This window comes from Pongo pygmaeus, chromosome X (assembly GCF_028885625.2).
Source record: "Pongo pygmaeus isolate AG05252 chromosome X, NHGRI_mPonPyg2-v2.0_pri, whole genome shotgun sequence".
In the NCBI taxonomy this organism is placed as follows: Eukaryota; Metazoa; Chordata; class Mammalia; order Primates; family Hominidae; genus Pongo; species Pongo pygmaeus.
This window is the reverse complement of record NC_072396.2, coordinates 105,853,955-105,879,410: the sequence shown is the minus strand read 5'-3', so window position 1 is coordinate 105,879,410 and position 25,456 is coordinate 105,853,955. Positions and strand designations below refer to the sequence as shown.

At 43.8% G+C, this 25,456-nt stretch overlaps 1 pseudogene; it reads left to right on the top strand.

The window, feature by feature from the left end:
• The first annotated feature begins 437 nt into the window (after positions 1 to 437).
• On the top strand, positions 438 to 11,157 carry LOC129024811 (nuclear RNA export factor 2-like; annotated as a pseudogene).
• Positions 11,158 to 25,456: the final 14,299 nt, after the last annotated feature.

Below are 25,456 nucleotides of genomic sequence, written 5' to 3'. Positions count from 1 at the left end.
TGCAGAATGCCGTATATGTGGTAGCACTTTTCAAAGAAGGAAGAAAGGTGGGAGTCATTTCCAGGGTAATTTTGACAAGAGGAACTGTCATTATGAACATGGTGGGTATGAACTTCTGCCTTCACACTGCCAGGAGAATGATGGAAGCGTGGAGATGAGGGATGTCCACAAGGATTGCCAACTAAGACAGAAAGTGACCAGGCAGCCTGGTTTGCACGTAGCAGCCTCCGGGACTGTGCAACCCTTTCATTCTCTGTGGTCTTCCTTTTCTTCTCTCATTAGAAAACTGAAGAATGCTGGAAGTGGAATAATGGCTGAGCAATCCCAATTGTAGCCCTAGTGTTAGTGAGGGGAGTGTGTATAGAAGACTTTCTTAGCTTTAATGAATATCTGCCTTCTCTCCCTTTCCCCACAGCACTCCTTATAGAATCCAATGCAACAGGAAGCTAGTGAAATGGCATAGTGAAGATCAAGTCCATATTACCATTTGGAGAAATAGAAAACCTCCAGAGAGAAAAATGAGGCAGAACACAGAAGATGAAAACATGAGGAAATGGTTCAAAGTCACAGTGAGTATCTCGTTGAGGTCTGCATTAGGTAGAATATTCTGGGCCAGGTGCAGTGGCTCACACCTGTAATCCCAATACTTTGGGAGGCCGAGGCAGGCAGATCCCTTGAGGTTAGAAATTTGAGACCAGCCTGAGCAACATGGTGAAACCCCGTGTCTACTAAAAATACACTAATTAGCCGGGCATGGTGGCAGTCACCTGTAAATCCAGCTACTCGGGAGGCTGAGGCAGGAGAATCGCTTGAACCTGGGAGGTGGAGGTTGTAGTGAGCTGGGATCATGCCACTGCACTCCAGCTTGGGCAACAGAGCAAGACTCTGTCTCCAAAAAGAAAGAAAGAAAGAGAGAGAGAGAGAAGGAAGGAAGGAAGGAGGGAGGGAGGGAGGAAGGGAAGGCAGGAAGGAAGGAAGGAAGGAAGGCAGGAAGCAAGGAAGGAAGGAAGGAAAGAGAGAGAGAGAAGGAAGGAAGGAAGGAGAAGAAGAAAGAAATGAAAGAAAGAAAGAGAGAGAGAGAGAATATTCTGGAACCTGATAGAAAGAAGACCACATAAAACACCCTAAGTTGATTATTTGAAAGAGAGCTTCAGAATGGAGAGAAAGGTAGCTTAGGGAATCCATAGTTCACACAAAAATAAGAAATCATGTCAGTGGTCCCTTTTTTTCGAAGCCCAAGCTAAGTAGAAAGCTGGAAAAATAAACAGCTGGTTGGTTCTGTTCTCCATCCTTAGTTCCATGTCATCTCTCCCTTCTCTCCTATTTCTTCTTTTTACGCTTAGATTCCTTATGGGATAAAGTATGACAAGGCATGGCTAATGAATTCAGTCCAGAGCCATTGCAGTGTCCCCTTCACTCCGGTTGATGTGAGAGGATGGTGAAGCCAGATGAGTGGACATGGGGGACGGGGAGAGACCTGGCTCAGCAGGAGCCATTGGCCTCTGATGCTGTTGCTCTTGCCTTCACTCCCTGTAGTTCCACTACATCTGAAATTGGGCATGCTTCTTTGTCCAGGATGCTAGTGCTGCCTCCGCATTGAAGGATGTCAGTTATAAGATTTATGATGATGAGAACCAAAAGGTGTGTGCCGAGGGCATTCCCTGTACTTAGTCTCTGGGCAGGAGGACAGGCCAGGGGGCTGGTCATCCTCTTTGGGATTAGAGGTCCTGGTACTTACCACCCTGCCTCCCTGCAGATATGTATATTTGTCAATCATTTTACTGCGCCCTACTCTGTGAAGAATAAGTTGAAGCCAGGCCAAATGGAGATGCTAAAGGTAATACAGACTCAAGGATCATTGTATGTCCACTTCCTGGACCCATCTCTTCTTCCCCTGGCCCCCTCTTTCCCTGTCACCACCACCACCACCACCACCACTAGAGCCTCAGAGCCTCTGTCTTCATCTCTATCTCTGCAGCTGACCATGAACAAATGGTACAATGTCTCCCAGCAAGCTCTTGATCTCCAGAATCTCCGCTTTGACCCAGGTATGGCTGACAGCAGAAATTCTAAGGCAAGTAGGGGCAGAGAGGTCTACCTGACAGGGAGACTTAGGGATGGCAATTTACAGAGGGGTTGGGGCTGGCTCTGGTCCAGCCAGGACCCTCCCAGCCTTCTGATTCCCTTCTCTTGGCTTCTTCAAGACTTGGTGGGCCGTGACATTGATATAATCCTGAATTAAAGAAACTGCATGGCTGCCACCCTGAAGATCATTGAAAGAAATTTCCCTGAGGTGAAGCCTTAGGCCCAGTTCTGATATTTAGTTAGAGGGGTGGAACAGATAAGGTGGAGGGCAGATTTGTCTCTGAGGCCCAAGATAGTAGCCACCACTCTAACTCTTCTTGACCCAAACCTATTGTCTTTGAACTTGTGCAACAACAAACTGTACCAGCTGGAAGGCCTGTCTGACATTATAGAGAAGGCTTCCAAAGTCAAGACCCTGAATCTCTCCAAAAATAAGGTGAGAAGGGGGAACCAGATCAACTTTGGGTGGAGGGTGGATGGCAGTACACATCAGGATAATGGCAACAGCCAAGCAGTGGTACCTGTGGGTAACTGTGAGGGCTGGGGGAATTCAAGGCCCAGGGTTCCAGGTGTCTCTCTTTCCCTGGCCCTCCTTCTCCAGTTTCCTCCCCATCTTTCTTAGCTGGAGTCGGCGTGGGAGTTGGGCAAGGTGAAAGGGCTGAAGCTCAAAGAGCTATGGCTAGAAGGGAACCCCTTGTGCAGCACCTTCTCGGACCAGTCTGCCCATGTAAGGTCAGTGGCAACCCCTGTCGCCCTTCCTGGGCATCTTTGCTCCCTGGGTGACTGAGCTGTATATGAAAGTGCCCTTCTGCAAGAAGAAGCAGCCTTGGTCCTCTGGGAAGACCACAAACCTCCCCTCCTACACACACACACACACACACACACTCCTCTCTCTGTGTCACTCACTCATCTGTGCTTAGAGGTCTCCTTTCCTTCCTCTGACATGGTCCCCTTTTCACCTGCTCTGGGGTGTGTTTCTCACCTGTCTCCACCAAGCCTCCTCCAGTGTGCCCTCTGTAAGTGTGCTCCAGGAAGCAGGGCTCCCCCACCTCCCCAGGGCCAGCAGTATTCAGATGCTGGTGCCCTGGACCAAGAAGAGTCCTTTAGTCCAGGGCCTCATGCTGAGACAGGTCTTCCTGCTTCCATGCTGAGATGGGGCTTCCCTCCCCTGTCCCGAGAGGGGTTCTCCTTCTCTTGCTCCAAAAAGGTCCCCCCACTTGTCCTAGGCTGGCATGAGGGCTTCCCTGCCCCATATTGAGGGCTGAGGCCATGGGTGGCTGCTGTCATGCCATCTCTTCCTCTGGCCCAATGCCAGGAGCTGGGCCCTCCTTGGGGAGAAACCTGGGTTTCCTGAGTCAGGGGACCAGAAGCGGGCCACGTTCCTGAAACAGGAGTGGAAGGAAGAGGGCAGAGGAAGTTGAGGAGCGAGAAGGACAGGCCTCTCAGGGCACTACCCCTCCTTCCCTCCACACCTCACATCATACTGCCTGGGCCCTCAGAGGGTCCTCCCTCAGAGGAGCCCTGGGTAGCCCCAGATGGGTACATTCCCCAGTTAAGGCACCAGCACAGTGGGGCACAGGTGTCAGGGACCATCAGAAGAGAATGCAGTGGTCAGGAGAGGGGGTCGCTAGACTCTGAACCCCATGCTGAGCTGAGGCCTGACCCTTCACTCCTCCTGGGAGAAGGTCTTCTGTCCCTGTGGCTGCTCTGTTTCCCATGCCCAGCTCAGACTGAGCTCGCACAGGTGAGAAAGGCTCCAGCTGCATCCAGTGGGCCCCAGCCCAACAGGTGCATGTTTTCCTTTCCTGCCTTCGTCCCCGAGGCCAGCCAGAGGGCGATGAAGGAAAGGGCTGCAGCTGGGGAGCCCTTTTCTTCTCTATAACTCCCTGAACTCCACCTCCACAGTAGAGCATCTTTCCCTTCCATTTGCATTGCATACTGTTTCTCCATTGTCTCCTCTTTCCTATGTCTCACCCATCTGTCCCTCCCCTACCTTCACCCCGTTTCTGTTGTCACCCCCCCCGCCTTCCCCTTCCTGCCTCCTGAGCCCAGCCTCACTCCCTCCGTGTCCCAGCATCCTGGGCCATCCCTAAGGGCTGACCTGGTCTTGGCCTGGGCCTGGTCAGGCAGGTTGATGGACAGCCAGTGAGGTAGCAGAGCCCTGGGCTCCCACTCTATTTCCTGCTCCCTGCAGAGCCTTCCATGGTGACTTGGACAAAGGCAAGTGAGGGAGGGAGGGGAAGAAAGCCCTGGAGCCTGGGCTCCCAATGCTGCTTTGTGTGGCATGGAGAAAAGGGAGTCTTGGCAGTCTAGGTGGAAGCTAACCAGGAGGAAGGAGAGGGAGGAAAAGGAGAGGGAGCAGGAGAGAGACTGTGCAACCCTGAACTGTCAGTCACTTCATTCAATTTTTGGTTTTGGACAGTGCTATCCGGGATTATTATGCCTGGTAACTATGTATAATACCATCAACATTGTCTCCTCTTACTCAGGAACATGTCCTCCACACCTGCCCTCAAGTCCTTTGGGTCTTGCCTAGATTACATGCTTGTATCAGACCCTCATCCATTTTACAGGCATGAATTCCTGAAAAAGACAGGAATATTTTCCCTGGAAAATGTGTCCACACACACACACACACACACACACACACACACACGTTGGCATGTAATAGTAGAGATATCCAGCACCCCATGAGAAAGCTGCCTACTGGAATTTCCAGGCCCATTTCCCACCTGTCCTCTGATGCTTGTTCTCCACAGGCGTGTTCATCTTATTGGTCATCCAGCTCCACTTCCTTGGTCTCCACTGCTGACTTCCTCTTTCCTTCTCCAGGACAGCTGAGAGTTATCTGCACCAATGATTGTTGATATTGACAGCTCTGAGATAATGAAACCCTGCAAGGTGAGGAAGAAGGACAAAGCAAGATTTGGGGTGTCATAAGGGAGGCTTTGTCCACTGCATAGATCCAAATTGTCTTTTGATTCCAGGAAAGCTATACTGGATCTGAAACCCTAAAGAGTATAGTCCTGTAATTCCTGCAGCAGTGAGTATCCCTGGGACCATGAGAAAGGGGAGGGCTGAGGCAGGCTAGGCCACCCATGCACAGGTCAGCTCATGGGAATTTTCAAGTCTCATTTGGGGCCCAGGCCACAGAGACAGCCTATCCTCACTGCTTCCCCACAGGTATTACTTGATTTATGACTCTGGAGATTGACAGGGTCTCCTCGGTGCTTACCATGATGAGGCCTGCTTCTCCCTGAGCATTCCCTTCAACTCTGAGGACTCAACTCCTTGAGTATCACAGCTCAGACCCTGATCCGGGGCCATGTGGCTCTCCTGCAGAAAGAGACCAGCTCCTGGAAATGCCCGCACTGGCCAGACCACCCACTCCTGCTCCTCTTTTTCTCCTAGGAGCAGCTTGTGCAAGTACTTCAAGGATAGCAGGAATATAAAAATGCTCAAAGACCCCTGTAAGTGTGTGACAGAGAAGATTGGGCAGGGTAAAGGAGTGTGACGGGAACAATCACAGGGACCAAGGACCAGGGTATGGCAGCTCCCCCCACCCCGCACCTTCCTTGCTTCTCTTCTCCTCTATAGACCTGCAGAGGCAGCTGCTGAAGCACACAAAATGTCCACAAAATGTGGACTCCCTCAGTGCATTGCCCGAAACTCAGCATGACTTCAGCTCCATCCTGGTGGACATGTGGTGCCAGACGGTGAACACCTGCTTCCTCCCTCGGGCAGGCCCAGAGAGCCAGAGGTGGGTAGGAGGTTAAGGGGGATCCTGAGCACCTGAGCGCTTCCTTTTCAGGAAAGGATGCTCTGCTTTTCTGTCAACAGAGTGTTCAAGGAAGGTGAGTGACTGCAGAGTCTCCTCCCCAGATCCCCCACTGCTCCCTCCCCCTGGCTGGGCTCCTTCCCAGAATTCTCCCAGCTTCTCTGATTTTGTTCCATCCCTTCCTCTTCTTCCCTCTGTGTTTTCCCACCCCCACTCTGCCCACAAACCACCCTGATCTGACCTAGGTCCATGCCTGTTGGCCCTGCACAGCTCAGGCATGCGTTAAGGACACAGACTGTGGAGTTTGACAGCTCTCATCCCAGGTCTTTACTCTGTGAACTTGTGCTGGTTACTTAACCCTTCAGTTTCTTCATTTGCAAAATAGGGCTAATAATAACCCATTTCTTGGGCTACTGTGAAATAGGAATCAAGTGAACCTGTGGTTTTCACAGGGCCCCATGCATGATAGGGGCCCTATCACTGGGAGCTGATTGTTCCTGTTGTTGCCTTCCCCATTCCTGCCACATCTTCCTGACTCCAAGTGAACAATTGTCCTGGTCTGTCCCCCGTTCTGTGTGAGTGTCAAGCAAGATTCTGACTGGGGATCACTGTGTGAGCATGTAAAGCCTGCGTAACTCTAAGTTGGTGGTGTTTGTTGTCTCTGAAGTGGAAGGATGGTCTCAGGGTTCTGATCTTGCCTTCACGTGGACTTTCATCACTACCTCTGGCCACAATTCCAGGTTAGTGCTATGTTGTGGGTGGGAGCACCCATCCCAGCTTGGGGCCAGTGTCGTGGGAATGTGGTGGGTGCAGTCCTCAGGGTGTTCTCAATATTGTAGAAGGCCAACAGGTAGATCCAAGGAACAGTCCAGCCTAATATTTAAGAGTGTGGGCCTTGGAGTTGGAATACAGTTTTTGTTCCTCACCCCAACACTCACAAACTATGTGACCTTGATCAACTTATTCGACCTCTCTGAGATTCAGTGCCTTTCTCTGAAAATTAGAATAAGAGTATCCACTTCCTTGCGCTGTTGTACAGGGTAAACATGCTGGGGTTCTAAAAATCTAGTGAAGCTGGTAGACAATCTCTCCAAAGGCAGACTCTGTAAGAGGGTTAGAAGGTACCAGCCAAAATATCTGGGAGGCAGGCACAGTAGGGATATGGAAGGAATTTGGTTGTTGAGCGGCAGCAGTGGTTAAGAAGGATCCCATTGTTGGGAGTGTGGAGTTGTCTACCTGTCCAGTTTGAGGGTGCATTGTTCTTTCCTCCAGTCTGTGCATCGTGAATGATGAGCTGTTTCTGAGGGATGCCAGCCCCCAAAAGACTCAGAGTGCCTTCTCCATCCCAATGTCCACACTCTCCTCCAGCTCTGAGCCCTCCCTCTCCTAAGAGCACAGGAAATGGTGCAGGCTTTCTCTGCCCAGTCTGGGATGAAACTAGAGTGGTCTCAGAAGTGAGTACTAGGAGTACATGGGGATGGGGGGAGTTGGGGCATCAGAAGAGTGAGTAATGGAAACTCACATGCAATTTAGAAAAATAACTATCTGATGTTGTGGGAAGTCAGGGACCCCAAATGGAGGGACCAGCTGGAGCCATGGCAGAGGAACATAAATTGTGAAGATTTCATGGACATTTATCAGTTCCCAGATAATACTTTTATAATTTCTTATGCCTGTCTTTACTTTAATCTCTTAATCCTGTTATCTTCGTAAGCTGAGGATGTATGTCACTTCAGGACCACTGTGATAAATGTGTTAACTGTACAAATTGATTGTAAAACATGTGTTTTTGAACAATATGAAATCAGTGCACCTTGAAAAAGAACAGAATAACAGTGATTTTTAGGGAACAAGAGAAGACAACCATGAGGTCTGACTGCCTGCGGGGTCGGGCAGAATAGAGCCATATTTTTCTTCTTGCAGAGAGCCTATAAATGGACATGCAAGTAGGGAAGATATTAATACCCTCGGGAAGGAATGCATTCCTAGGGGGAGGTCTATAAATGGCCACTCTGGGAATGTCTGTCTTATGCAGTTGAGATAAGGACTGAAATACACCCTGGTCTCCTGCAGTACCCTCAGGCTCACTAGGGTGGGGAAAAACTCCGCCCTGGTAAATTTGTGGTCAGACCAGTTCTCTGCTCTCAAACTCTGTTTTCTGTTGTTTAAGATGTTCATCAAGACAATACGTGCACTGCTGAGCATAGACCCTTATCAGTAGTTCTGCTTTTTCCCTTTGTCTTGTTCCCTCAGAAGAATGTGATCTTTGTTAGACCCTTATTAGTAGTTCTGCTTTTTGCCCTTTGAAGCATGTGATCTTTGTACCTACTCCCTGTTCTTACACCCCCTCCCCTTTTGAAACCCTTAATAAAAACTTGCTGGTCTGAGACTCAGGCGGGCATCATGGTCCTACTGATATGTGATGTCACCCCCGGTGGCCCAGCTGTAAAATTCCTCTCTTTATACTGTCTCTCTTTATTTCTCAGCCGGCCAACACTTATGGAAAATAGAAAGAACCTACATTGAAATATTGGGGGCGGGTTCCCCAGTAATCTGGATGTTTTGCTTCCAAAAAAGGTGGGCCCATCAGAAAGGCATCATACTTTTATACTGATATATTGTAGATAATTTTTATATGGTCATTTAAATGGCTCAAATGACATTGCCTTCCATATGTAAAATCTGAAAGAATCCACCACAAGAAACTACTAATAAACCAGTTGAGCAAGGTTGCAAGATACAATACACAAAAATCATTTGTACTTCTATGTAGTTGCAATGGACACTCCAAAAAAATGAAATTAAGAAAACAAGTCCATTTACAGTAGCATCAAAAAAAGTAAAATATGTAGAAACAAATTTAAGGGAATAAATGCAAATATTATACTCTGAAATCTTCAAAACATTGCTGAAAAAAATTAAAGAAGACTTAAATAAATGGAAAGACATCCCTTGTTCACAGATTGGAAGACTTAGTATCAATAAGACGGCAATATCACCCAGAACAATCTACAGATTCATTGCAGTCCCTGACAGAATCCCAACTGGCTTCTTTGCAGAAATTGACAAGATAATTTCAAAATTCATGTGGAAATACAGTGGACCCCAAACAGCCAAAACCATCTTGAAAGAGAAGAACAATGTTAGAAGACTAACACTTCCTGATTTCAAAACTTGCTACAAAACTACATTAATCAAGACAGCGTGGTACCGATATAGGAAGAGACGTGGGCATCAATGGAACAGAATTCAGAGTTCACAGATAATCTCACACATTTATATCCAGTTGATTATCATTCTGGGTGCTGAAAAAAATCCAATAGAAAAAAATAGTCTTTTTAACAAATGATGCTGGAACAATTGGATATCAACTTGTAAAACAATGAATTTTGACACCTGCCTCACATGATGTGCAAATACTGACTGAAAATGGATCAAGGATCTAAAAGTAAGAGCTAGAACTGTAAAACTCTATAGGTGTACATCTTCATGACCTTGAATTAGGCAACCATTTCTTACATATGAAATGAAAAGCACAAACAACCAAAGGAAAAATAGGTAAATCAGACTTCGTCTAAATTAGAAGCTTTTGTGCATCAACAGATAGTATCAAGAAAGTTGAAAACTGAACGATGAAACAAGACAAAATGTTTGCAAATTACATTGCTGACAAGAAGAACCCTTACAACTCAACAATAAACAGACAAACCACCCAATTAGAAAATGGGGAAAGGATTTGAATAGACTTTTCTCCAAAGAAGATATACAAATGACCAACAAGCACATGAAAAATTTCTCAACATCATTAGTCATTATGGAAATGCAAATCGAAACCAAAATGAGTTGCCACTTCACACCCACTAGGATGGCTTTAGTCAATAAAAAGAAACATTACAAATGTCAGTGAGAATGCAAAGAAATTGGAAATCTTATGGATTACAACTGGGAACATAAAATGGAGCAGTCGCTGAGGAAAAGATTTTGGCAATTCCTCAAAATCTTAAACATACAGTTACCACATGACCCAGTAATCCCACTCCTAAGTGTACATCAATGGAAATGAAAATATATGCCCATTCAACAACTTTCACATGAATTTCCATAATGGTGTTATTCGAAATAGCCAAAAAATGGAAACACATCAAGTGACCTTTAGCTGTTGAATGGATAGATTAATGTGGTACATCCATATGGTGGAATATTATTGGAATATTATTGATAAAAAAGAATGTAGTTGTGATACATGCTATGACATGGATGAAACTTGAAAACATTATATGCTGAGTGAGAGCAGCCAGTCACAAAAAGCCACACAATTATATGATTCCATTCATATGAATTGTTCAGAATAGCCAGATCCATAGAGACCAAAAGCAGAGTAGTGCTTGCCAAGATCTGGGGAAGAGGGAGAACGGGGAGTGATCTCTAACAGCTAAGGAGTTTCTTTTTGAGGTGATAAAAATAGTTCGGAATTAGATAGTTGTGATGGTTGCACAATCTTGTGAATAGACTTAAAAAGCACTGAATTGTACACCTTAAAATGGTGACTGCTACAGTATGTGCATTATATCTCAATAAAAAAGAAACGTATTATTGAATTTCCACTTGTTATTTCTTGAACATCTTTTTTACCAATATGGATTAAGCTCCCTTGTTCATTTAAATAACCCTATGTTTCTGATTTGAATCTAGTGGGAATGAATGTCAGGGATATGTGTTTTCATTTTCCCTAGGCCTTTTTTCATCCTTACAACAGTGCTCATATTGGTACATGTGTCCCAGCAAACAGGTAGCATAGACTAAGGATGGCATTGCATGGTCAGCGTGTCTGTCCTGGGGTAGTAATGGAGAGCACCTATTCTCCCACCCCAAGTGCCTTCAGGACAATAAGTGGAACTACACCAGAGCTGGTCAGGTCTTCACTGGCTCCAGGTGAGGTCTGGGAATCAAGGGGGTAAAAGACACCTGTCTCTGGGCCTTCAGGAGGGCCAAGAAGATGGAGGCCGGGTAGTGTGGGGATGGAACCCAGGGCACCTGGCTCTACTAACATCCCAACTCCTTTTCTTTACTTCCTCTAGACTGAGGCCAAGATCCCTGTGGAGGCCTTCAAGCAAATCCCCTAAAAGGAGCCCTTTGATGTCATCTTTGTCTTCCTTCTCATCCTCTTCGTTTCCTCTTTTCACCAGCCTAAGGCCACTCCAAGGACTGGGGTTTGAGGCCTGGCTGACCAAGAAGCCAGAGTTAACTTGCAGGCCGCAGGTCATAGCCACCTGAAGAGCTAGTTGTTCCGTGTATTTGCCCTACTCATGATCACCATTTATTTTCATAATAAACAGTGATGTTACATGTTGTATGTTGTGTGCCCTGGATTGCTCTTCCCCTGCCCCAACCATGAGCCAGTGGGGCCAGGACACAAAAGCCCTGCATCCCTGTTTATCCCTGGCTGGCCTTAGCAGATACAATGATCTGGCTTCCCTTCATAGGTAATTTTGTCAATAAATCCTGATGAGAAAGGACACACGCCCCTTCCAGATACTGGCCTTGAGAGACAATGGAACTCTGTCACATGCTCGACCTGGAGGCCCACAGTAGCAGGCATGTTACCTGGCACACCAGGGGCTTCTGTCCATTATCCCAACCCCTCCCTTTCCCGAAGGTGCACTTTTCGAAGAGTCTCAGGTTAGCACCTGCAGTGGGAGGGAGACTCAGCCCATCTGCCCAGGGAACTCTTCAGAGAGCTGACACCAGGTGCTCCATGTCCATGTTCTTGAAGGGGTTCAGCCATTTATTTTCATTACTAAACAAACAGCAGTAGCACAGAATCTCACCTTATGATCAGTTCTCAGTGACTGGCATTTAGCAATTCCAAATTGCAGGCAAGAGTTGAACAGGACATTTGCACAATTTATTGTCCACATTTCTGTGATGCTTGCACATTAGACAATCAGCAAGCATCCTTTTCGAAATTAAAATAATAACAGCATGACATTTTCAAGTCATAATCCTATAAATGATGACATAGAAGAGGTACCACCAGTTTACAAATTATGCCTCCACTTTCGTTTGGCATACGTTATTTCCTACCACTTGCCACCTTCCTACCACTTGCCACCTTCCTACCACTTGCCACTTTTCAGTTCTTTATGTACATGTACATTAGGGAGCCATATGTTGGAGTGTGAATTTCTTAAAACTAGGAACTAAGGGGATAGTTGCAATTACATAAAGAATAATGTCAACCTTGTTCTTCCCTGTAGTGCCTCAATAGTCAAAGACAAGGTCCTATACCTCTCTAAGCCTTGGTCCTCTCACCCAGGGAGCAGAGACCACCCTGTGTGCTTCTCAGCCTCACTGTGGAGACTACAGATGGCCTCACATGTTACTTATCAACCACAGTGTCTGTTCAGCTCAGGCTCTCGGAGCTGCCAGGAGTCCTTTGTGGGTAGGAACCATGGAACCCATCACATGGCCCCTCTATTTCCTCTCTGTACATCATCAGGCTTCGACAGCCTGGACCTCCTTCCCTAGCCATCTCGGATGCCATGGTCTTCCAGTCACTCATCCTCCTGCCAATTCCCACGATTTCCTGTGGTCTTATGTTCCCAGCACAGGCTAATTCTAAACACCTAAACTCACTCTTGCTCTCATCTCTCGAGCTCTCTAGCTCTACACACACACACACACACACACACACACACACATACACGTCTCTCTGCAAATGGTCCATTAGGACACAATCTTGGAAGTCTAAATGGTGAGGCAAAGTGTATGCTTCCCAAGATTATTTCTGAAGTTGGAGGGAGGAGATATGAGTACTCACATACATTGCTTCTGAGCATGTAAATTGACATAGCCATTTTTTAGAATCATTGAGAACAATTCAGTCATAAATGATTGAATAAATATATATGTGCGCATAAATATATATATGCACACATTTTTATATAAAATAAATCATAATGCAGATACAGTTTATATCCATTTCATTTTAGTTAACAAAGTCATTAACATAAAGCTATTCATGTCATCATGCTATGATTTTATGTAGATCTGCAGTGATGACTTTCTTTTATTCTTGACATTGTTCATTTGTGTTAATAGTGTGAAGCATGGAGTGGAAAGTTTGATTAGGACAGAAAGCAGCAAATGGCAGTCACAACCAGGAGAGTCCAGCCACAGCTGCTCTGTTCATTTCCTTGGGCCTTGGCACACTCTCCTTAGGGACAGGGTGGCAGGGAGCCTGGGGCTATGGAATCCATAGGGCTCATCCCTGAGAAGAGGCATTATTTCCCATATATCACTTGCTTTCCTGCCCATTGCATATGATGGCATCAAGTTTATGTACACCTCCAACAGGGTGTACTTTTTTTTTAGATTTGGGGTCTCATTATGTTGCCCAGGCTGAACTCAAACTCCTGGGTGCAAACTCCTAGGCTCAAGCAGTCCTTCAGCATCAGCCTCCCAAGTAGCTGAGATTACAGTCACCCAGCAAAGTTGCACTTCTTACAAGGGTTGCTGGTGTGGGTGGGTGGTGGATCCCTCCCTGTCCTCATTGGAGCCTAGGAACCTCAGTATGGAAGGAGTCCAGAAACAATTGCAGGAACTCCAGGGTGAGTGGCCTCAATGAGGCCCTTTTCTATCCCTCATCTCCAACTAACTTTTATGCCTTCCTTCAGAATACCTCTGGCACCTGTGTGTTACTCTGCACTCCTAATAGTTCATCCCAGAACTTGCCTCCAACTGATCCCCTTACCCCTGGGCTTCCTACCTATATCTCCTGCCCTCGGCCTTAGTGCATAGCTGCTGCTGATCTTTGCAAATATGGATTCCATTCATCCTAGTTATCTGCTCGTGAGTCTTTAATGGCACCATTCCATTAATGATCTCAGAATTCCCCTCTATGCAGGACTCCTTATGATCCCACCCTCCTGTCACCCCTGTGCTGGAGAAAGCCAGTGGTTGGATGTGAACCCTTCTCCCCTTCAATGGCCACATCCAAGAGCAGAAACCTCAAACCTAGGTCATGCAAGGTTAGACACTGTCCCTCACCCCCATCAAAATAAAATAAAGTGGGGAGAAATGGCATCTGGGTGTTCTTAGCACTCTAACCTGCATCAAAGAAAGGTGGTGATGTAATGACAGGAGGGCAGAGTTTGTGGGGGTTTGGGGATGTGATTTTCTGTAGCATGGCCTCAAAATCTGCATTTGTAACAGGATCCCAGGTATGATGGTTAATTTTATGTGCCAACTTAGGCCTACTTAGGTAGGTCACATACTTATCCATGTACCCAGATATTTGGTCCAACATTATTCCAAATGTTTCTGTGAAGGTATTTTTAGATTAGATTACCATTTAGCTCTGTAGACTTTGCATAAAGCAGATTACCCTATAGAATGTCAGTTGACCTTATCCAATCAGTTGAAATCCTTCAGGAATAAAAAGATTTACCTCCCTTGAGGAAGAGGGAATTCCGCCAGCAAACTGCCTTCAGACTTGAACTGCAGCTCTTCATTGGGTCTCCAGCCTGCCAGCCTTCTCTGCAGGCTTTCCAGGCTTCACATTCATGGCAGCTAATTTCTTTAAAAGTACACACACACACACACACACACACACACACACACATTTCTTGGTAGATCCCTAATATACCAGGTATTGCTGAAGCTACTATTTCATGGATCACACGTTGAGTAGCAAGAAACCAGAGAATGTCTGGCATGTCCGTACATGGCCTCATCTGTAATCGTGGTAACTTCAGCATTGTTTTTGAGAGCAAAACTATAGGAAAAACAAAAATGTCCATTACCATTAGTCCAAAAAATACACTGTTGTTCATTCTTACAGTAGAATATTCTATAGTCATGAAAATAAATGCCCTAGACCTATAAGAATCAGACCATATATTCATATATATGCAGAAATACATATCATGATCATATGGAAAATAAAGACACCTAAAGTATGAAATATATGCATATAACATATATATAATACTTTCAGAATGTTTTTATTCATGATAAAATTATGAACCAATTTATGGAGAATATAAACACCACACTCTGGTTATGAGTTACATCTGAGGAGTAAAGGAAGGACAAGTGAAATGAGGGGATGGGCTCAAACATTTGTCAAGTTTATTGCTTAACCTGGGTAGTGGATACACAAGTGTTCACTTCATAGCTCTCTATAATATTTTGTATATTTGATATGTTGGATAAGTAACACAAATTTTAGAAGCTGAAGGTTTATTCTATCATAAACATATCCTCATTTTACCAATGACTCAAATGATTAAAATACAGTTAACTGTAGAGATGAAAATATCAATAACCAGGAAAAAACTGTTAACATATTCCTGCATTTCTTTCCCTTATTTTTTTTTGCTTGCCAGCATGCAAATACATTGCATGTATATTGCATTGGCATTTTATAGAGCTGTGATAGAGACACAGTTTTGTGCTTTATTGTTTTGTGATGTTTTAATTAATATTAAATGATTTGCCATGGGAAAAGTATTGAACTTTGATTTTTATTGAACCATCTATAGATGCACCTGTCTCATTTATTTTTATTATTATTTATTTATTTATTTATTATTATACTTCAAGTTCTAGGGTACATGTGCACAACATGCAGGTTTGTTACATATGTATGCATGTGCCATGTTGGTCATTAACTCGTCATTTACATTAGGTATATCTCCTAATGCTATCCCTCCCCTCTGCCCCCACGACAGGTCCCAATGTGTGATGTTCCCCAGGCTATGTCCAAGTGTTCTCATTGTTCAATTCCCACCTATGAGTGAGAACATGCGGTGTTTGGTTTTCTGTCCTTGCAATAGTTTGCTCAGAATGATGGTTTCCAGCTTCATCCATGTCCCTACAAAGGACATGAACTCATCATTTTTTACAGCTGCATAGTATTCCATGGTGTATATGTGCCACATTTTCTTAATCCAGTCTATAATTGATGGACATTTGGGTTGGTTCCAAGTCTTTGCTATTGTGAATAGTGTCACAATAAACATATGTGTGCATGTGTCTTTATAGCAGCATGATTTATAACCCTTTGGGTATATACCCAGTAATGGGATGGCTGGGTCAAGAGGCATTTCTAGTTCTAGATCCCTGAGGAATCGCCACACTGACTTCCACAATGGTTGAACTAGTTTACAGTCCCACCAACAGTGTAAAAGTGTTCCTATTTCTCCACATCCTCTCCAGCACCTGTTGTTTCCTGACTTTTTAATGATCGCCATTCTAACTGGTGTGAGATGGTATCTCATTGTGCTTTTGATTTGCATTTCTCTGATGGCCAGTGATGATGAGCATCTTTTCATGTGTCTTTTGGCTGCATAAATGTCTTCTTTTGAGAAGTGTCTGTTCATATCCTTCACCCACTTTTTGATGGGGTGGTTTGATTTTTTTCTTGTAAATTTGTTTAAATTCTTTATAGATTCTGGATATTAGCCCTTTGTCAGATGAGTAGATTGTAAAAATTTTCTCCCATTCTGTAGGTTGCCTGTTCACTCTGATGGTAGTTTCTTTTGCTGTGCAGAAGCTCTTTAGTTTAATTAGATCCCATTTGTCAATTTTGGCTTTTGTTGCCATTGCTTTTGGTGTTTTAGTCATGAAGTCCTTGCCCATGCCTATGTCCTGAATGGTATTGCCTAGCTTTTCTTCTAGGGTTTTTATGGTTTTAGGTCTAACATTTAAGTCTTTAATCCATCTTGAATTAATTTTTGTATAAGGTGTAAGGAAGGGATCCAGTTTCAGCTTTCTACATATGGCTAGCCAGTTTTCCCAGCACCATTTATTAAATAGGGAATCCTTTCCCCATTGCTTGTTTTTCTCAGGTTTGTCAAAGATCAGATGGTTGTAGATGTGTGGTATTATTTCTGAGCACTCAGTTGTGTTCCATTGGTCTATATCTCTGTTTTGGTACCAGTACCATGCTGCTTTGGTTACTGTAGCCTTGTAGTATAGTTTGAAGTCAGGTAGTGTGATGCCTCCTGCTTTGTTCTTTTGGCTTAGGATTGACTTGGCAATGCGGGCTCTTTTTTGGTTCCATATGAACCTCAAAGTAGTTTTTTCTGATTCTGTGAAGAAAGTCAGTGGTAGCTTGATGGGGAAAGCATTGAATCTATGAATTACCTTGGGTAGTATGGGCATTTTCATGATATTGATTCTTCCTATCCATGAGCATGGAATGTTCTTCCATTTGTTTGTGTCCTCTTTTATTTCCTTGAGCAGTGGTTTGTAGTTCTCCTTGAAGAGGTCCTTCACATCCCTTGTAAGTTGGATTCCTAGGTATTTTATTCTCTTCGAAGCAATTGTGAATGTGAGTTCACTCATTATTTGGCTCTCTGTCTGTCTGTTATTGGTGTATAGGAATGCTTGTGAATTTTGCACATTGATTTTGTGTCCTGACACTTTGCTGAAGTTGCTTATCAGCTTAAGGAGATTTTGGGCTGAGACGATGGGGTTTTCTAAATATACAATCATGTCATCTGCAAACAGCACCTGTCTCATTTCTTGAATCATGCATCTGAATGCATGGATTGGAAATGCCAAATCTGTTTTATACTAAATAATGTTATATATCTGAGACTGCTCCTGAGCTTTTTATAGTCTTCCTTTAGACTACATGTCAACCAGTTTGTTCCCAACAAAGATGAAGGTGCAGCACCACAGAACAATTACATTGCCTGGCAATGCAAACTGCATTCACAGGACTCTCCTTTTGGATTGTTAGGAGGAGTAACAATAAATAAAATGAATGAGGCAAATGTGTATTCAGCACTAGAACATGCTGTGCATTTGATATGGTTTGTCTCCATGTCCCCAATCAAATCTCATGTTAAATTATAATCCCCATGTGTCAGGGGAAAGGACTCGTGGGAGGTGATTGGATTAAGGTAGCAGATTTCCCCCTTGCTCTTCTCGTTATAGTGAGTGAGTTCTCATAATATCTGATGGTTTGAAAGTGTGGCACTTTCCCTTTCTCTCTCTCCCTCTTTCTCTCTCTCTCTCTCTCCCTCTCTCCCTCCTGCCACCATGTAAGATGTGCCTTGCTTCCCCTTTGCCTTCTGCCATGATTGTAAGTTTCTTGAGGCCTCCCTAGCCATGCGTCCTGTACAGCCTACAGAACTGTGAGTCAATTAAACCTCTTTTCTTCATAAATTGTCCAGTCTCAGGTAGTTCTTTATAGCAGTGTGAAAATGGACTAATATAGCATTGCCCTGAGTGCTTTCAATGCAATGATCCATTTAATCTTCATCTCAAATTTAAGGGGCAAGTATCATCCCAATTCCCATATAGCACACGAATAAAGGTGAAATTCAGATAAAAGAAATTGCTTATTCAAGATTAAGCGTCTCTCAACTAAAGAGCAAATCCACATGTATCTCACTCCACAAACCCCACGTCCACAACCACTGTTTCTGTATTGAGTCTTCTCTGTTAGAGCTGAGGCCAGCACAGGCGGAGGGACTCACCCGAGGTCCTCTGGTTCAGCATGGGTGCCAATATTGCTTTATTCTCATTTATGCTCTATTTTAAAGACTTGGTGGGAAATGCACCACTGGTATCAAACTAGAAGAGAAATAAGATGATTGGAAATCACTTGAAATAAAAGCAAATTATTTTCTTGTCTTTATTAAAATTTCTTGCTCTTCCCAAGACACAGAAATGACACCAAAAACTCATATATTGGGTAAATATCTGTATATTTCTCTTTTCTGCCTATATTTCCAGATGTTCTCTAAGATAAATATTATATAGAGTTTATTTAAAAGACATCTCTCTTATGGGAGAAAGTGAGCTGGGCAGTAGTAGTGTTTTTCCAAGACTTACGATGTGCCAGACATTGCTGTACTTTTTCTTTTTTTCCCACCAGAGCTCTCTGAGGAAGGTAACATTATTCCCATTTTACAGAGATCAAGGGTAGACCCACAGAACACTATACTTTTTCAGGGTCACACATCAAGTCAGGAGCAGGAATGGGCTTCTCTTTCTTTCCCTCCCAATACACCCATTAGCCTCCGTTTTAGATGATAAGTTCCAAAGCTTAAGGAGTGATTGTTCTAAGCTGTCCTAGAATTCTGTCCGCATGGATACTCCCTCAGCATGATATTCAGTATAGGAATAAAAACCTTGTGCCAGGAAACCTGGGTGTAGAAGCCACATGGCTGAGCTGGTCCCTGAGATGTTAAGCAAGGCTTATGTGAAAACAGAGTTGTTGCTCTCTCTGGAAAGTGGCCTGCAAAAAGGTTATTGATGTTTACATAAAGACTTTAATCAACAGATACTTTATCTAATTTAATTCTTACAGCTATTCAAGTTGATATTATTACAGATATTCTTGTTGTGTTGTTTAGGATTTCTCTTTAACAATGAGCATTACTGCTTCTCTCTTTCTCTCTGTGTGTGTGTGTGTGTGTGTCTGTCTGTCTCTCCACACAATGTCTCAGTTAATGATGGACCACATATACGATGGTAGTTCTATCAGATTATAATAGAGTTGCCATATATAGGTGACTACTTTTTATCTTTTATATGATAATTTTATTGTACCTCTTTTATGTTTAGATACACAAATACTTACCATTGTGTTACCATTGCTTAAAGTATTCAGTACAGCAGCATGCTGTACAGGTTTGTAGCCTAAGAGGAATAGCCTAGGTGTTTAGTAGGCTATATCATCTAGTTTTGTGTAAGTACACTCTATGATGTTCATACTGTTACAGGATCTTTGGGGTGTTGCTTTTCTGGCCAGAAACCTCTGTGGCTGGTGGCACCCTTGCCTAAGTTTTGCTTGGGCCTGCTGCACTCATTCTGCTCACTTGGTCTGGCAGGCTATGCTCAGCTCACACTACTGGCCTGCATCCCATATCTGACACAGGAGACTGCTCAGAGCAATGAGGGGTATGTGAGCAAGCATGGGGTCTGGCCACTGTGCAGTCAGACATGCTGGCTGCTGCAGTGGAGTGGGCAACTCTGGGTGCCAGCATTGGTACTGGCTCTCCACGAGGCTGCAGCTGGACCAGGCACACCGCAGGCAGCTTCTACAACTGGCACCAGGGAACACAGTGGCACCCAGAAGCTTGGAGACACCAGGAACTACAGGGCCCTGAAGAGGGAGTTACAGCCCTGGCTTGGGGAGCTCCCAGGTCTGGGCTTCCCAAAGGGTCACAGTTCTTTCCATCTTTTGGCTCACAACATGGCGAACAAGGGGCATAACATGGTTTGGCTGTGTCCCCACCCAAATCTCATTTTCAATACCCACGTGTTGTGGGAGGGACGCAGTGGGGGGTAATTGAATCATGGGGGCAAGTCTTTCCCCTGCTGTTCTCGTGATAGTGAATAAGTTTCATGAGATCTGATAGTTTTAAAAACGAGAGTTTTGATGGGGAGGGGCCAAGATGTCCGAATAGGAACAGATCCACCCTGGAGCTCCCAGCGAGACCAACACAGAAGGTGGGTAATTTCTGCATTTCCAACTGAGGCACCCAGTTCATCTCATTGGGACTGGTTAGGCTGTGGGTCCAACCCATGGAGGGCGAGCAGAAGTAGGGTTGGGTGTCGCTTCATCTGGGAAGTGCAAGGAGCAGGGGACCTCCCTCCCCCAGCCAAGGGAAGCAGTGAGGGACTGTGCTACCTGACTGGGCTATCACGCTTTTCCCACAGTTTTTGCAATCTGCAGATCAAGAGATTCCCTGGTGTGCCTACACCAGCAGGGCCCTGGGTTTCAAACACAAAACTGGGAGGCTATTTGGGCAGACACTGAGCTAGCTGCAGGAGTATTTTTTTGTACCCTAGTGGCACCTGGAACCCCAGTGAGACAGAACCTTTGACTCCCCTGGAAAGGAGCCAAGTGGTCTCACTCAGCGGGTCCCACTTCCACGGAGCCCAGCAAACTAAGAACCACTGGCTAGAAGCTCTTACTGCCAGCACATCAGTCTGAAGTCGACCTGGAATGACTGAGCTTGGTGGGGGAAGGGGCATCCACCATTACTGAGGCTTCAGTGGGCAGTTTTCCCCTGACAGTTCTAAGGAGGCTAGGAGGTCTGGGCTGGGAGCAACAAAGCAGCTGTGGCCAGATTGCTTCTCTAGATTCCTCCTCATTGGGCAGGGCATCTCTGAAGGAAAGGTAACAGCCCCAGTCGGGGGCTTACAGACAAAACTCTCATCTCTCTGGGACAGAGCACCTGGGGGAAGGGGCAGCTGTGGGCGCAGCTTCAGTGGATTTAATTGTTCCTGCCTGCTGGCTCTGAAGAGAGCAGCTGATCCTGACAAGAGGGATTCTCCCAGCACAGTGCAACATCTCTGCTAAGGGACAGAGTACCTCCTCAAGTGGGTCCCTGAACCCCACACCTCCTGACTGGGAGAAACCTCCCAACAGTGATCGACAGACACCTCATACAGGAGAGCTCCAGCTGGCATCAGGCCAGTGTCACTCTTGGATGAAGTTTCCAGAGAAAGGAGCAGGCAGCAACCTTAGCTATTCTGCAGCCTCCACTGGTGACACCAAGGCCAACAGGTTCTGGAGTGAACCTCCAGCAAACTGCAGCAGGCCTGCAGAAGAGGGGCCTGACTGTTAGAAGAAAAACTAACAGAAAGCAACAACATCAACATAAGGGACCCACCCACAAAAATCCCACCCAAAGATCATCAACCTTAAAGATCAGAGGCAGACAAATCCATGAAGATAAGGAAAAACCAAGGCAAAAATGCTGAAAATTCAAAAAACCAGAATCCCTCTTCTCCTCCAAATGATTACAACTCCTCTCCAGCAAGGGCACAAAACTGGATGGAGAATGAGATTGACTAATTGACGAAGTAGGCTTCAGAAGGTGGGTAATAACAAACTCTTCTGAGCTAAAGGAGTATGTTCTAACCCAATGAAAGGAAGCTAAGAACCTTGAGAAAATGTTACAGGAACTGCTACTAGAATAACAAGTTTAAAGAGGAACATAAATGACCTGATGGAGCTGAAAAACACATCACAAGAACTTCATAAAGCATACACTGAGTATCGATAGCTGGATCAATCAAGCAGAAGAAGGATATCACAGATTGAAGAATGAATAAAGCATCCAAGAAATATGGGACTATGTGAAAAGACCAAATATGATTGATTGGGGTCCCTGAAAGTGATGGGGAGAATGGAACCACCTTGGAAAACACACTTCAGGATATTATCCAGGAGAACTTCCCCAACCTAGCAAGATAGACCAACATTCAAATTCAGGAAAAGCAGAGAACACCACTAAGATACTCCTTGAGAAGAGTAACCCCAAGACACATAATCATCAGATTCTCCAAGGATGAAATGAAGGAAAAAATGTTAAGGGAAGCCAGAGAGAAAGGTCAGGTTACCTACAAAGGAACGCCAATCAGACTAACAGTGGATGTCTCTGCAGAAATGCTAGAACTCAGAAGAGAGTGGGGGCCAATATTCAACATTCTTAAAGAAAAGAGTTTTCAACCCAGAATTTCATACCCAGTCAAACTAAGCCTCATAAACAAAGGAGAAATAAAATCCTTTCCAGACAAGCAAATGCTGTAGGATTTTGTCACTACCAGGCCTGCCTTACAAAAGCTCCTGAAGGAAGCACTAAATATGGAAAGGAAAAACTGGTACCAGCCACTGCAAAAACACATCAAAATGTAAAGACCAATGACACTATGAAGAAACTGCATCAATTAATCTGCAAAATAACCAGCTAGCATCATGATGACAGGATCAAATTCACACATAATAATATTAACCTTAAATGTAAATGGGCTAAATGCCCCAATTAAAAGACACAGGCTGGCAAATTAGATAGAGTCAAGACCCATCAGTGTGCTCTATTCAGGAGACCCATCTCACGTGCAAAGACACACATAGGCTCAAAATAAAGATGTTGAAGAATATTTACCAAGCAAATAGAAAGAAAAAAAAAAGCAGAGGTTGCAATCCTAGTCTCTGATAAAACAGGCTTTAAACCAACAAAGATAAAAAAAAAATGAAGAAGGGAATTGCATAATGGTAAAGGGATCAACACAAAAAGAAGAGTTGACTATCCAAAATATACATGCACCCAATACAGGAGCACCCAGATTCATAAAACAAGTTCTTAGAGACCTACAAAGAGACCTAAACTCCCACACACTAATAGTGGGAGACTTTAACACCCCACTATCAATATTAGACAGATCAATGAGACAGAAAATTAACAAGGATATTCAAGACTTGAACTCAGCTCTGGACCAAGTGGACCTAATAGACCGCTACAGAACTCTCCACCCTTAATCAACAGAATATACATTCTTCTCAGTGTCACATAGCATATATTCTAAAATCGACCATATAATTGGAAGTAAAACACTCCTCAGCAAATGGAAAAGAATGGAAATCATAATAGTCTCTCAGACCACAGTGCAATCAAATTAGAACTCAGGATTAACAAACTCACTCAAAGCCACACAATTACATGGAAATTGAACAACCTGCTCCTGAATGACTATTGGGTAAATAACGAAATTAAGGCAGAAATAAATAAGTTCTTTGAAACCAATGAGAACAAAAAGACAATGTACCAGAATCTCTGGGACACAGCTAAAGCTGTGTTAAGAGGGAAATTTATAGCATGAATGCCCACAACAGAAAGCGGGAAAGATCTAAAATCGACACCCTAACATCACAATTAAAAGAACTGGAGAAGCAAAAGCAAAAAATTCAAAAGCTAGAAAAAGACAAGAAATAACTAATATCAGAGCAGAATTGAAGGAGGGAGAGACATGAAAAACCCTTCAAAAACTCAACAAATTCAGGAGCTGGTTTTTTGAAAAGACTAACAAAATAGATGGATCACTAGGTAGACTAATAAAGAAGAAAAGAAAGAAGAATCAAATAAACACAATGAAAAATGATATAGGGGATATCACAACTGATCCCATAGAAATACAAACTACCATCAGAGAATACTATAAACACCTCTGTGCAAATAAACTAGAAAATCTAGAAGAAGTGGATAAATTCCTGGACACATACACCCTCCCAAGACTAAACCAGGAAGAAGTTGATTCCCTGAATAGGCCAATAACAAGTTCTGAAATTGAGGCAGTAATTAATAGCCTAACAACCAAAAAAAGCCTGGGACCAGACGAATTCACAGCTGAATTCTACCAGAGGAATAAAGAGGAGCTGGTACCATTCCTTCTGAAACTATTCCAAACAATAGAAAAAGAGGGACTCCTCCTTAACTCATTTTATGAGGCCAGCATCATCCTGACACCAAAACCTGGGAGGGACACAACAAAAAAAAGAAAATTTCAGGCCAATATCCTTGATGAACATCAATGCAAAAATCTTCAATAAAATACTGGCAAACCGAATCCAGCAGCACGTCAAAAGCTTATCCACCACAATCAAGTCGGCTTTATCCCTGGGATGCAAGGCTGGATCAACATATGCAAATAAATAAAAGTAATCCATCACATAAACAAAACCAATGACAAAAACCACATAATTATCTCAATAGATGCAGAAAAGGCTTTCAATAAAATTCAACATCCCTTCATGCTAAAAACTCTCAATAAACTAGGTATTGATGGAACATATCTCAAAATAATAAGACCTATTTATGACAAACCCATAGCCAATATCATACTGAATGGGAAAAAGCTGGAAACATTCCCTTTGAAAGCCGGCACAAGACAAGAATGCCCTCTCACCACTCCTATTCAACATAGTATTGGAAGTTCTGGCCAGAGCAATCAGGCAAGAGAAAGAAATAAAGGGTATTCAAATAGGAAGAGAGAAAATCAAATTCTCTCTTTTTGCAGATGACATGATTGTATATTTAGAAAATCCCATCGTCTCAGCCCAAAAATTCCTTAAGCTGATAAGCAACTTTAGCAAAGCCTCGGGATATAAAATCAATGTGCAAAAATCATAAGCATTCCTACACACCAACAATTGACAAGCGGAGAGCCAAATCATGAGTGAACTCCCATTCACAATTGCTACAAAGAGAATAAAATACCTAGGAATACAACTTTCAAGAGACATGAAAGACCTCTTCAAGGAGAACTAAAAACCACCACTCAAGGAAATAAGAGAGGACACAAACAAATGGAAAAAAATTCCATGCTTATGGATAGGAAGAATCAATATTGTGAAAATGGCCATACTGCCAAAAGTAATTTATAGATTCTATGCTATTCCTATCAAGCTACCAGTGACTTTCTTTGTAGAATTAGAAAAAAACTACAGTAAACTTCATATGGAACCAAAAAAGAGCCTGTATAGCCAAGACAATCCTAAGCAAAAAAAAAAAAAAAAAAAAAAAAAGCTGGAGGCATCATGCTACCTGTCTTCAAACTATACTACAAAGCTACAGTAACCAAAACAGCATGGTACAGGTAGCCAAACAGATATACAGACCAACACAACAGAACAGACTTCAGAAATAACACCACACATCTACAACCATCTGATCTTCAACAAATCTGACAAAAACAAGCCATAGGGAAAGAATTCCCTATTTAATAAATGGTGCTGGGAAACCTGATTAGCTGTATGCAGAAAACAGAAACTGGACCCCT